We start from the raw sequence: 14862 nt of genomic DNA on the forward strand, positions 1-14862 counted from the left end.
CATATGGAGGGCAGGATGGATTCACCTTGCCCCCGGTTTCTGCCTCGCCCTGGCCCCAGGCCTCTCTCCACTGGTCTTTCTCCTCGACGTTCCTTCCTGGCTCTCAGTTATTCTGGCCATCAGCTTCTCTCTCTCTAGCAGCTTCCTTGAGGTATAACTGATACCCGATAAGCTGTACACTTTAAAGCTCACAGTTGGATACATTTTACCATGTGCCTACATCCAGGAAACCCTCACCAGAATCAAGATAGAGGACCTGGGGCTTCCCTGGTGGCACAGTGGTTGAGGGTCCGCCTGCCGATGCAGGGGACACGGGTTTGTGCCCCAGTCCGGGAAGATCCCACGTGCCGCGGAGCGGCTGGGCCAGTGAGCCATGGCTGCTGAGCCTGTGCGTCCGGAGCCTGTGCTCTGCAACGGGAGAGGCCACAACAGTGAGAGGCCCGCGTACCCCAAAAAAACAAACAAACAAACAAAAAGCGGTTCTTTAATGTTGATTGGCCCCAACGTGCTTGGATCAGAGTGTGGGTGAGTCGGGAAGTGAGGAGAACAGTTAGGAGGCCACCTTGTCAGTCTAGGTGGGAGGGCCTCGGCCAGAATGGGGTTCTGGGAACAGAAAAGTGGTTCAGATGAGTGGGTAGGGAAGGAAGACACCCCAGGATCAGGTGGCTGCATGTCAGAAGTGATGGAGAGCAGGTGCAATTTTGAGTCTTTCCGGGAGAATGACAGTTTCAGACCGTGAGTTTGGTTTCAGTTAAATTGAGACATTTATGTGAAAATGTCCAGCAGTCAGTTAGAAACACAAAGCTGCAGCTTTGAAAGCCAGGGCCTCCCAGAGACACGTGCTTAGGTTACTCACACTGAGGTCGTTTTACAGTCAAGCAAACAAAAACGAGAGAATCTCCAATATCCCACCCAGTGCTGCTCACTGCGACTCAAAGTGAGACAGTGTCCTTCCCTTGTGGAGTTCTCATGTTTGTAAGGGAAACAGGCCCTCCTGCAGTCACAGATCCCAGGGCCGAGGGCCATCTGCAGTGGAGGTGTGTGCAGAGCTGCGGGAACACAGCTGGCCAAGGGGTGTGAGGGAAGGACAGGCTCTTTTCTCTCAGGCCTACATTTTCCCAGTGTTTACAACGAGCCAGGCACTGGGCTGAGCACGGCAAAGTGCAGACTTGTGCCTGCTGCACTATATTGTCCCACTAAGTACTGTCTGCCTAGGCAGAGGAGAGAAATTAGTCAGAGAGGAAATGGAAGGGAACAGTCCCAGGGGTAGGAAATCAAGATACTGAGATGCCCGGAAGCCAAAAAGGAAACAATTCCAAGTGATAGGCGTGCTCATCAATGTCAAATACTACCAAAAAGTCAGGAAGGAGAAGAACTGAACAGAGGTGACTGAATTGGGGACTTAGAGGTCACGGTGACCTTTGGTAGCAATTTCAGTTAAGACGTATCAGAGAAAGTCATATTCTAAGGTATTAAGGCAGGTGGAGGAACACTGAGTGTAGATGTCTTTTTAGAAAATTTTGGTAATAAAAGGGAAAATGACTGCTCCTGGTTCAAGGTGAGAGCAATGTAGGATCCTTTTTTTTAAGATAAGAGAGCCTGGGGCAGGACTTCCCTGGTGGCGCAGTGGTTAAGAATCCGCCTGCCGATGCAGGGGACACGGGTTCGAGCCCTGGTCCGGGAGGATCCCACATGCCGCAGAGCAACTAAGCCCACACGCCACAACTACTGAGCCTGTGTGCCACAACTGCTAAGCCTGTGCTCTAGAGCCCGTGGGCCACAACTACTGAAGCCCACGCGCCTCGATCCCGTGCTCCGCAACAAGAGAAGCCACCGCAATGAGAGGCCCGCGCACCACAGCAAAGAGTAGCCCCCACTCGCCGCAACTAGAAAAAGCACGCGCACAGCAACGAAGACCCAACGCAACCAAAAATAAATAAATTTTAAAAAAAGAAAAAGTACTTTCCCTTTAAAAAAAGAAAGAGAGAGCCTGGATCAGGTTGGTATTCAGAGGAAGAAGGAACCAATGGGGTGGTAACGTTCAAAGATGAAAGAGGGCTTCCCTGGTGGTGCAGCGGTTGAGAGTCCGCCTGCCGATACAGGGGACACGGGTTCGTGCCCCGGTCTGGGAAGATACCACATGCTGCAGAGCGGCTGGGCCCGTGAGTCATGGCCGCTGAGCCTGTGCGTCTGGAGCCTGTACTCCGCAAACAGGAGAGGCCACAGCAGTGAGAGGCGCGTACCGCAAAAACAAACAAACAAAAAAAGATGAAGGAGATAATTAACACACTAGATTCAAGAGTGTAAATGTCTCCTGGGCTGCCCACATCTAGGGGCCCTGTCCTCCCCTCGGCAGCCACCAGGCCCTCACCTGTACCTGCAGCTCTCAGCGGGGAAACGGGGCCCACGTCATCAGCATTCTGGTTGGACCTGGAGTCCTTCTGAAGCCGCCCTGCCCTGATCTGTGGTTTCTCTCTCTGTTTTCATTTCCCTGACTGTGAATCATTGGCCTAAAGCCCAGTTTCCTAGTGGCGTTATTTCTCCGTGTTCTCACCTGTAAATAAAGTTCTGCCCAGACCCAAAGACCTCAAGAAACTGGTTTTCCTAGTCCTGGACACCAGAATCTCCTGATACCCAGTGACAGCTCTGTTAAGTGCTGACCATTTGTCCATCTAGATTTCTACGAAGTCCAGCTCTGTGAACTTTGACACTCAGGATTTAGGGCCCGATTTGGAAATTTTGGTAGCTGTCCTTCTCCCAAGAGATGTCATGTGGAAAAATGCCTTTTTTAACCCACAGCTATCAAATTACTTGCTTTATTTGCACCAGATAACCAGTGTTCAGCTTTCTTCAGTTTAGGCAGCCTGCTGTTGCTTCAGCTTCAGGGTTGAGAACAAGAGAAACTGTGCTAACAGGCGTACGTGCAGGGCATGGGGTGGGGGACACGTCCTTCCCTCCAGGAAGTTTAAAATTAGAGGAGAAAGCTTGGGGAGTTCTAGCAGGTCAGCCTGGAGCTCCCGAGTCTCCAGCCACAAAGCCATGCCCCTGTCCGTTCTTTTATTCTGCCTCTCAGTCATCCACTTCCCCATCTGCCGGCCAACAAGGTTAGTGAAACACCCTCAGCATGCCAGGTTCCAGAAACAAGAGACCGAGAAAGCCTCAGGTAAGACTGCAACCAGCCTGTCAGTGACTCAGAGACCTAGACATGCCCAAACCGCTCTGCTTTCTGCCAAGGAGAAAGGGGGAAACCTGTTTTATTTGCAGTCTCAGTGCCGGGGCTTCCCTTAACCAACTAGGACCGCAGGCCTCACATCCCACAGTCCTCCCTAGGAGGTGTAAAAGCAGACCCATCCTTGGGCAATGCTGGGTATAGTATGGCCCACACGGGGTGCCAGGCATTGAAAGACCTCGCCCCGTTGCCCAATCTGGAGGTGAGGAGGAACGCTACCTGCCCTTGATAATTCTTGCTATTAGTCACAGTGACAAGAGCATGAGTATTTTTAGCATTTGAAAGTCAAATCGAACACCAGGCCCTGCTCCAGCAGAAGCCCCATTACCAGCGGCTTCTCAGCTTCTCCTGTTCATCAGTTAGGGACCAACAGCGGCTCCCACAGCCCGGTCCTACCTGGAGATGCCTGCTCCTGCCTCTACTGCCTTCCCTAACAAGACGCAGGGGACCCACAGTCCTTCCAGCTCCACTCGCCCCTCCAGGACCAGAGCAGAGCCCAGCCGAAGGCCAGGGAGAGGACGATGCAGGGACATCAACTCAAGGGAGGACTGAAATAAAGACTTTCACAAACCAGCAGGAAGCGTGGCCTACCTCACCCGGCCTCTGTCAGGCATGGGAATCAACAGGCCTCTAGCTACGTGATGTTTGTTTCAAAATAGATTCGTATTTTTTACTTTTCTGATTAAAAGCAAAAATACTGTCATGGTGGAAATTTATCAAACATTAAAAAGGATTAAGGAGACATCGGAGTCATCCAGAAATAAAGACTGTTGCCAGCCTTGCTTTGTCTACATATATGTTATATGTTCCCAAAGTTGTCTCCTTTGTAATCTGCTCTTTTTTTCACTTCATACGTCATGTCCACTTCCTCACATTTTCAGATATTCTTCGACACCATATTTAATGGCCTTGTTGAATCCATGGAAAGAAGAATAATAATGACAGCAGCTAACACTTACTTGGACCACTTTCTTTCCTCTCCAGCCTTCTCCAAAGAGTATGTTTAGGAAAAATAAACACCTAGAGCTCCCAAAGACATTGAGAAATTGGTCCAAGGACTCCAACATTTCCTTTCTTAAAAAAAAAAAAAAAAAAAAAGATCGTTGCCTTTGTAGATGTTCGCTAAACCTTCTCCTGGCAGGAATACCCCACCCAGGGGACCACCTCTATCTGGCTGTGATCCTTACTCAGTAAAGTTGTTTTCCAAGCTCCACTGAGCATTGTTGCTGAGTGACAAGAAGACTTGGGGTATTCACCTGCACTGCCTCAGCAGCCACCGGAAGTAAGAAAAACATAACTTAAGTGCACGAGAGTCACACACTGCTGGCACAGAGTGTCTTTCTACACAAACTTTACCAGGTGGGGAATGACCAAGCTGTATTCTAAATGCCTGACAGTCAAGGTGACAGTCAAGCGAATAGACCCACTTGTGAGTGAAGAGCCGCTGAATTCCCGATTCTTATAATATTTCTCCCCCGCATTGTGAGGAAAAGTAAAGAAAAATATTTTCTCTGCATAAGTTGTCTTCATCTCCTCATTTCACCATCTGTTTTTCCCCTTGTATTACAATTACTAAAGAAAAATATTTTCTCTGCATAATTTACCTTTATCCCCTCATTTCACCATCTTTTTCTCCCCTGTATTACAATTATTACCAGGGTCTTTTAAGAGTTCTCACAGAGAAGTGTTTTGTCCCTGCAAGGACAAAGGTAGAAATGAAAGGCACCTCAGCTGAGACAGGGATGGAGGGACTTGGCCCAATCTGACCAGATTCTTAGAAAACAGCATCATTGTGCTAATCACACAGTTTTCTCCCCATCCTCCCTGCACCAGAAGATACAGGTTTCCTGCAACCCTGACGTAGAAACTTGCAGTGAGTCTGAAGTTAGCAGCAACCTGTTCCTTCTCTTGAAACAGAGGAGGGAAAAAAGTGCCTATGAAATACCAGCTTTCAGTCACTTTCAATTTCTTCTCTCAGAAACACTTAAACAGTCTTTACTGAGGAGTTGAGGCCTGCTGGGGGCAAAAGAACGTGACAAGTAGAAATGAGAAATTCTAAGAAACTCAGTTCAGCATACTATCACACTAAACCCAAAAACCAATAGTTTTGTTTTTCTAAGTACACTTTCCTTCTTAGATTTACAGAATTTACAGTTTTAGATTTACAGAATTATTGTGAAGAGAGAGTTCCTCTATACCTAGATTCTCCTATTATTAACTATGAACATCTTACATTAGTATGGTACATTTTTTATAGGTAAAGAACCGATATTGATACATTATTATCAAAATCCATACATTATTCACATTTTTTAGTTTTTACCTAATATCCTTTTTCTGTTCCAGGATCCCATCCAGGACCCCACATTACATGTATTTGTCATGTCTCCTTAAGCTCCTCTTGACTGTGACACTTTCTCAGACTTTCCTTGCTTTTGATGGCCTTGACACTTATGTGGACTGGTCAGGTATTACGTAGAATGGCCCTCAGTTTGGGTTTGTCTGATATTTTTCTCAGGATTAGACTGGGTTACTACATTTTTAGGAGGAAGGTGACAGAGGCAAAGGGTCATTCTCATCACATCAGGCCAGGGACACATACCATCAATATGCTCCACCACTGTTGACATTAACCTTGATCACCGGGCTTGAGGTGGTGTAGGGCAGGTTTCTTCACTGCACAGTTGCTCTTTTTGGTGCCCTTTCCATCATGCTCTCAGGAAGAAAGTTGATATGCTGAGGCCACACTTCAGGATGGGGAGCTATGATCTACTTCCTTGAGGGCAGGGTGTCCACATTAATGATTTGGAGTTCTTCGTCCACACTTATGTATTTATTTTATGTATATCACTATTGATTCATGGACATTTATATTATCATATTATAACATGTAAGTTCTATTTATATGTTATATATGTTATAATTATAGTATAACTTTAGGTTATAATTCCATATGACTTTAGCCAATAGTTCTTTTTTTTTTTACTTTTTATTACAAAATATTTTGAATATATACAAAAGCAAACAAAATAGTGTAATGAGCCCTCATGTACCAGTCATCCAGCCCCAATACCCATTAAACCATGGGCAATTCTGCCCCTCAAACACCCTCAAGTATTTCTATATGTATCCCTAAAAGACAAGGATTTTTTTAAAGTAACTATGATACAATGAGCACAGCTAAAACAACAATAAATCCTGAAAAGCAAATCGTCAAGATTTAAATTTTGCATTGTTTCATAATTGTATATTTTACAGTTTTTCTTGTAAGTCAAGATCCAAATCAGATCCACACATTACGATTAATGTGTCCTTTAAGTCTTGTTTAATCTGTAAATTCCCTTTTTATCGCTCTCCTTTTTTTTTTTTTGTAAGTTTTGCAATTTATTTGATGAAGTGATCAATTGTACATCCTGAGAGTTTTCCGGGCTGGATTTTGCTGATGGTATTGCTGGGGAGAAGTTCGAGATTCCTCCGGCCTCTGTAGCTCATTCAAATTGGTAGTTGATCTAGCACCACTGCTGGTTTTCAAAGCTTACATCAGTCGTCAGTGAATAAAGAGACAGAAGTTATCTGTCCTTGCTAGTGTAACCAAGAACATGGAAGCTGGTCTGGGTGGAGCCCCGTTCGAGTCTTGGACCAGCGTTACCTTGAGGTGGGTGCGTGCTGTGCGCCTCCAGAACCCCGTCGTCACCTGAAGCCGCCTGAAGTATGCCCGCCGGCCGGCTGTGAAAATGGCAGCATACTACCTTGGCATGATCTGCAATGGAATCCCCACAGAATTCAGGTTCAAAGTGGCCTGTGCAGATCTCAATCTCCTGTTTCTATTAATTTTTAAAGGTTTTTGAGCTTCTTTATAAGCAGCTGCTGATGCACTAAGTTTCTTATCTATTAAAATTCCTGAGCCCTGTGATCAGAAACAGCTACATAATAGGTAAGAAGCCTAGGTATGAAGAGGTGGGGTCCCTTGTTCAAAAGTATTTAGAGGGACTTCCCTGGTGGTCCAGAGGTTGGGGCTCTGAGCTTCCACTGCAGGGAGCACAGGTTCCATCCCTGGTTGGGGACCTAGGATCCTGCATGCCCTGCAGCGTTCCGGCCCCATCACCAGAAAAAAAGGACCAAAGTATTAAGAATTTCAAGACAGCAATAGCAGAACAGTAAACCAAGCACTGGGCCCTTCTAAGTGTAGGACTCTGTGTGACTGCAGGGCCTGGGAAGCCCATCCTGGCTGTGATACCCCTTAGGAGTTAAACGGGAAGATGGATACTTTTATAACATCTCCGCCCCTCACACAGGCCAAAGGAAAGGCACCTCTACGGAACAGAGCACTTCCAACCAGAGCTCTCCGAGTTCTTTTTGGAATACCCTAGGACACTGACACACACATCCCTCCATGACAAATCCCTTCTCATCTAACTCAGGGACACCAACGACAAAGGCCTTGGCTCTGCATCCAGGACACGATGGGACAGTTTCATGGCAGCTTACACTGCCTGGCACCAGGGGAGTTCAGATTCCAAGAGCCCGATCTCCAGTATTGTTATGTGGGAAATGTCTCTTATTCTTAAGAGATACATGCTTAAGTATTTTGGAGTGAAGCATCGAAATGTCTGCAACTAATTTTCAGATGGTTCAGGATATATGTACGCTATGTATGCATGTAGTGGTAAGGGAAGGCCACTCTAAGAGTGAGTCAAGTGGAAATCTAGGAAAAGAATGTTCCAGAACAGAGAACCACAGGAGCAAAGCCTTGAACCAGGGTGCCCTTGAACCAGGCAACCAGCTTGGCAGAGCTAAAAGCTTAAATTTGGGGTTCTGAAAAGAAACACTTTGTTCCATCTATCACTGTAGGAACTCACCCTGCTCTGTCACTTGTTTGTTTCTCTCTTCTCTCCCCGACCCATTAGAATGTGAGGCCGTGAGAGAAGGAAGCCTGTGCTCCTTATTCACCCTGTCCCACTGGATCCCAGCACCCAGAACAGGGCTGCAGCCCGAGGAACTTGGGATTTGTTCACTGGGTGACAGTGGATGAGTAAGTGGTCTGAAGGAGCGTTTAACTCAAGACCGTCCCCGGGCCCCGTTTCTCCTTGTTCTCCCGCGCCCTGCTGGCCCGACGGGAGGAAAGGAATCGGTGATGTCAATCACACTAATCCATCAGATCTGCTGCAGCTTCTCGGGAGTATGAGACGGAGAAGGGAGTGCTTTTGCTAGAACGGCGAACATCTGTGGAAGAGATGGCGGGGTGGGCGGAAGAGGAGGATGAAAGGGGGAGCTTTCCTGCTGTTCAGATCATTCCATATAAACAGAGTCTGGGCTCCACCCTCCCTTTCCCTTTGTGGACCCTCCTAAAATGTGTGTGCGTGGAGGGTGGAGGAGTTGCTGCCGGTGTATTTCATCTTTACTCAGCAGCCCTCTCTTGTCAGAAACAGGATTTCAAAGGTCCAAGGGTTAAAATACCACGAAGCTCCCTCACCAGGCACCCCAGGGGGCTTCACAACCTGTTGGAATTAATCTCCTGAGGTTTAAGGCATAACCCACGGAGCGATGTGGTTATTATAATTTTTCAATCTGGCAAGACGCAGGAGCAGGCTGATTTAAAGGGAAATTTACATTCACCTGCCTAGAATGTTGATGATCTGGCAGAATCACAGTGGAATCCAGGGCCACAGTTTCAAAATGATTTTTAGCAGACAGGCCTAGTCTGGTGTCAAGAAAAAAAGAAAAAGAAAACAACTGTCTGGGAGATCAGATAAAATGATAATTCCAGACCTTGAGAATCAGAGTTGTTACATGCCAGGGTGCTCAGCCCTCTTGTCTAACATGTTTCTAGAACAGAGTTTTCTTAAAAACAGCCCCATATGCGGTATTGAGCAACCTGTGAGGTTGCATCCCCACCCTGTGAAAGTGTGAGCATTTATTCATCCTAAAGCTTCCTGAGATTGTGAAATACTAAAAAGTAAAAATAGGACTTGTCATGTCAGATAGACAGGATTTACGAACCAAATATGACTTGTATGTCAGAGAGTAAAACATAGAAGCCTCTGAAGAGTTAGAAGTTTGAAAACATAAAAGTTTTTTTTTTTTTCCTATCATTCTCCAAAGCCAAGCAAACAAAATACAAATGATGCCAAATGATTCCACTGTTTCTCTCTGCTAGTGAGTTTTAAATATTTTAGGGAACAGTCCATCTGTTTAGACAAAAGAGCAACAGTCCCTTAGCCTTGACACAGGTCAAACTTCTTAAGAGACTTGGCCCTTTGCCTCGGATAAAAGCTAGACACGCCAAGTCCACAGACGTATCAGAAATGAAGGTGATTCCCTTCCAGGAACACTTATTAGTTCAGCCATTTGGCAAAGGAATAGGTAAGCGCCTTGTTGGCAGACGGATAAAACCGAAGCAAAGAACGGCTTGAAAGTTTCTGTAGCTTCTCTCACAATCAAAGAAATATAAAGTTGGTGATATCACCCAGCCCATTATGGACTAGAAAAACTGGCATTAAGTATTCCATTGCAGCAGGGCTTGTATCATACAAATAACCAATCTAACGAATCAATGCATCTAACAATAATTAGACATCTCCTTTAGAAGAATTGTCATCTACGTCTTCATCTTAGTCATCATAAGTTTTAAGAACAAACCTAAAACTACTAGCAAAATCAAGCAAATCCCTTCAGATGGTAAGCAAGGGTCTGAAGATGACCTAGGAAATAAATGTAAGGAAAGGCCAAGTTCATTGTTTATTTTTCTTTGGACCTTTACTTCTGCTTCTTTTGCTTTCAGGCTGGGGCAAGTCCTTTCTTAACAGTATCCAGCTAATGTCTTAGAAATGAAACCAGTAAGAACTGATACTGGGACATATGCTGTTGAGATAGCCTCTGAAACACACATTTTAAATGATAACAATGTTTTTAAAAATTGTTTGGAATTTGAAACTATTTTCTAAGACCTGTGTCTAAATATTAGTCAGAAAACTTTTTAAAAGCCCAGGCTTTCATGAATTTATTTGGAAAAAAATGTTTGTTATACATGTATGTTGGAACCAAAACAACACCTTTAATTTTTAAATCTCATTTTCTTTATTCATATAAATGAAGTAATCATTTCTATCTTATGATTGCTGCTAGATAGAAAAATACCCTCACACTAAGATTCTCAGCAAAGAGGGCTGATCATGTGTTCAGCTTTGGTCTCTCTTGCCTATGATGACACACGCCACTCATCCTCTATTTACTGAGACTCACTATGTGCAGAGAAATGCACTAAAGGCTTTGGCGCATGCAGAGATGGCTGAGGTGTAGCTCATTTTGCATTTTGCATGTTGGATAAGGGACACACAGGGTTAGAAATTGGGGGATTGAGTTCTAGTCCTGGGTCTGCCACTGACTGTGTGACTCTTGGCAAATCACTTAACCTCTGGAGGATGCAATCTCTTCACCTATAAAAAGAGGAAGAAACTAGATCAGTAGTTTCTAACCTGGGGTCTACGACCCCCAAGGTGTTCGAGGATGATAGTCGGGTCAATAAACTTGTATGGGGAAAAGCTGCATGTATTTCCACTCACCTCTAACTGAAAAAGTACATTTCCTCCCATTGTAAATGTAGGCAACAAACCACAGTTGTGTTAGCTATGTATTAGCTGTGCTTTGCCACCAATAGAAATCAAAGATATCTTCATTTGGCAATTGTTGCAAATATGTGGAAATATTGTTTAGGCTCATTATTACTTTGAAGTTATGGTAGTTATTAGACCAGCTGCTAGATTTTTTTTTTCAATAACATGTTAATAAAAAGCATATATACCGGGCTTCCCTGGTGGCGCAGTGGTTGGAAGTCTGCCTGACGACGCAGGGGACGCGGGTTCGTGCCCCAGACCGGGAAGATCCCACGTGCCGCGGAGCGGCTGGGCCCGTGAGCCATGGCCGCTGAGCCTGCGCGTCCGGAGCCTGTGCTCCGCAACGGGAGAGGCCACAGCAGTGAGAGGCCTGTATACCGCAGAAAAAAAAAAAAAAAAGCATATATATCTATTACTACAAATTTGGTTTTAAAAATATGTTGAAAACTCCATCTTATACCCATTAGGATGGTTACTATTTAAAAACAAAAAAACAAACGAAAATAACAAATGCTGGAGAGGGTGTGGAGAAAAAGGAACCCTCCTGCACTGTTGGTGGGAATGTAAAATGGTGCAGCCACTATGCAAAACAGTATGATAGGTCCTCAAAAAATTAAATATAGAATTACCATATGATCCAGAAATTCCATTTCTGGGTATATACCCAAAAGAATTGAAAGAAAGAGCTCAAACAGATATTTGTACACCCATATTCATAGAAGCATTATTTATAATAGCCAAGAAGTGAACAACTCAAATGTCCATGAAGGGATGAATGAAATAGAGTGGCTTATACTTACAATGAAATATTATTCAGCTGTGAAAAGCTACATCCATGCCACAACATGGATGAAGCTTGAGGACGTGATGCTAAGTGAAATACGCCAGATACAAAAGGACAATACCATATTGTGACCCTTCTTACCTGTGACCCTCAGTGAAAATCTGTGTCCCCCTGATTTTCGATTTCCCATACTGTAGCATGAACAGACTAATTCCTGCTTTCCTGCTGCTTTGAAGAATATATGAGATCACAGATGTGAGAAGTACATGCAAGTCGTTCTGGAAACTGAGGAAGTTCACGCTTATGAATATTAATATTATATTCACAATGCCAAAAAAGGAATCCAGTGCTTTTAATGAATGGAAGTTGGAAATGGGTTGTTTACTAATATGACAGGCTGAATAATGAATAATGTTTGTGGGAATGTAAATTGATACAGCCACTATGGAGAACAGTATGGAGGTTCCCTAAAAAACTAAAAATAGAATTACCATATGATCCAGCAATCCCACTATTGGGCATATACCCTGAGAAAACCATAATTCAAAAAGATACATGTACCTCAATGTTCATTGCAGCACTATTTACAATAGCCAGGACATTGAATCAACCTAAATGTCCGTGAACAGATGAATGGATAAAGAAGACGTGGCATATATATACAATGGAATATTACTCAGCCATAAATATTACTCGGACCAGAAGGCACAGCCCAGAGGGACCTGCCACAAACTCAAAACTTCTTTTAAGTGTCCTGTTTAGAATTTAAAGTTGCTATGAATTTAATATTCTTGTTCCTAATAGGTTCGTTTTACTATATAATATGATTTAGGTGCCATACTAGTTAAAACTTTTTAATATTTTCCCCTCAAATCTTCAAGTAAAATGGATATTACAGGAAAATATATTTTATCCATGCGACTTCACACATCCCCACTCAAACTGGCCTTGTACTCTCCAGGGGGATATGCATGGTTTCAAACATTCGTTCATCAAACCTTGATTAAGCCCCTCCTATGAGCCAGATGCTAGGTATACGAAGTGAGTAGTAACCAGTAAGTCCCCTTCCCACGTGGAGTGATGGTCTAGGTCATACTCCAATCTAAGAGGAGTGAATCCTAGAGGGTTGTGAACAAATACAGCTGGAGAAATATGGATGGGGTAGATCATGGAGTCGATTCTCAGTTCAACAAACACTGGGCCCTGAAGAGAGAAAAAGAGTTTACAACAAGTAGGAGAGTAAGACAGGAAGAGGAGAAAATTAGACTCAGAAAGTGGGCAGAAAATATATAAAGACTTTCAACATGAATGATGTAATTCCTCATAGAAATACCTATAAGAAAGAGAGACAGCACAAATGAGGCAGAAATGAATTCTGCAGAGGAGGGGACATTGGCCTAAAGAGGATTTTAAAGGAAGACTAGAAGCTGACCAGGCAGGCAAAAAGAGGGAAGGGCCTTCCAGGCAGGGAAGACACAGCCTTGTGACACAGTATGGGGTGTTGGGGAGTTTTAAGTGTAAGAGAGCAAGTGGAGGAGACTGGAGAGATGATCAGGGGCCAGACAGTTGTCCCTTTGTCTGTCTGTCACATAAGTGCTGGGACTTTATCTGAAAGCAGTGAGGAGTCACCAAAAACGTGGTAACATTTCTCAGGGATGAAAGGATCAAATTTGTTTTCAAGAAACAACTATGGAAGCATTGGGTGGGTCTAAAGGAGACAACACCACGGACTGGTTTGAGAATAGTGAGATAGTCTAGGCAATAGATAGTAAGAACCTGAAATGGGAAACCCACTGTGGGGATGGAGAGGAGAGAATAAATCCAGTAGTGATGAAAATTATAGCAATAAAAAATTCCAGTTAAGATTAATAAAACCATTACTATATGCTAGGCACTGTTCTATGGTCATTAAGTGAATTATTTCATTGTATAAATTCATTCAATAAATATTTATTGAGCTATACCTACTATATGCCAGATACAGAACCAGGCAATAAGATACAGCAGTGAATAAACTCAACAAAAAAACCTTGCCGTCATAGGGCTTACATTCTCCTAGGGGAGACAGACAATAAACAAACAATAAATACAGTTTAGTAGCACATTAGATAGTGCTAAGAGTTAAGGAGAAAAAACTGATGCAGGAAGAGGGAAATAAAGTATTGTGGAGGGTGTAAAGATTTTAGAGAGCAGAGCCACGCAAGGCCTCGAGATAAGGTGAGATTTTAATAGTAGTGAAGAAATGAGGGAACCAGCCACAGAGATATCTGCGGGGAGGGCACTGCATGCATAGTGGACAGCATGTGTGACACAGAGGCCGGAGCATCCCTGGTAAGTTCCAGTAACAGCAGGAAGGTCATTTGGTCTTAGCTAATGAGAGGAAGAGGAACTGGAGACATGCGAGGAGCAGTGATGGGGTGGTGATCTTGTTGGACCTTGAAAGTCATAATAAGGACTTTGGCTTTTACTCTGAGTGATTCGGGAACTGGAACACCTGGAGCAGAAAGGTGACGTGATGGGACTTGAATCTTAACAGGGTCACTCCCCACTGAGTTTTTTTGTTTGTTTTTCTTTTTTCTTTTTTTTTCTTTTTTTTGCGGTACGCAGGCCTCTCACCGCTGTGGCCTCTCCCGTTGCGGAGCACAGGCTCCGGACGCGCAGGCTCAGCGGCCACGGCTCACGGGCCCAGCTGCTCCGCGGCATGTGGGATCTTCCCGGACCGGGGCCCGAACCCGCGTCCCCTGCATCGGCAGGCGGACTCTCAACCACTGCGCCACCAGGGAAGCCCCCGGCTAAGTTTTGAGACTAGATTGCAGAGACCAGGGCAGACTCGGAGAAAGCGATATGGTACCGTCATCCAGGAGAGAGATGATGGTGGCTCAGAACAAAATGGTCACAACAGGGATGGTGAAGAGTGATCCGTCTCTGATTAGAACTTGAAGGTTGAGTCAATAAAATTTGCTGATGGATCAGATACTGTGTGTGTGTGTGTGTGTGTGTGTGTGTGTGTGTGTGTGTGTGTGTGTGTAAGAGAAAGAGAGACGGAGAGAGAGAAAGAGAAGAGAGAGAAGACAGAAACCAAGGATTTCTAAGGGTTTTGGCTGAGCGGATGGAAAAAATTGAATGACGTTTACGGGGAGGTGGGAGGGAGGTGGATTTAGCAGTTCAGTTTGGGACCTGATGAATTAGTGATGTCAAGTTAGCAGCTGGATATACTGGTCTGGGCTTCAGGGGAG

Source organism: Kogia breviceps, chromosome 6, assembly GCF_026419965.1.
Source record: "Kogia breviceps isolate mKogBre1 chromosome 6, mKogBre1 haplotype 1, whole genome shotgun sequence".
NCBI classification, from domain to species: Eukaryota; Metazoa; Chordata; class Mammalia; order Artiodactyla; family Physeteridae; genus Kogia; species Kogia breviceps.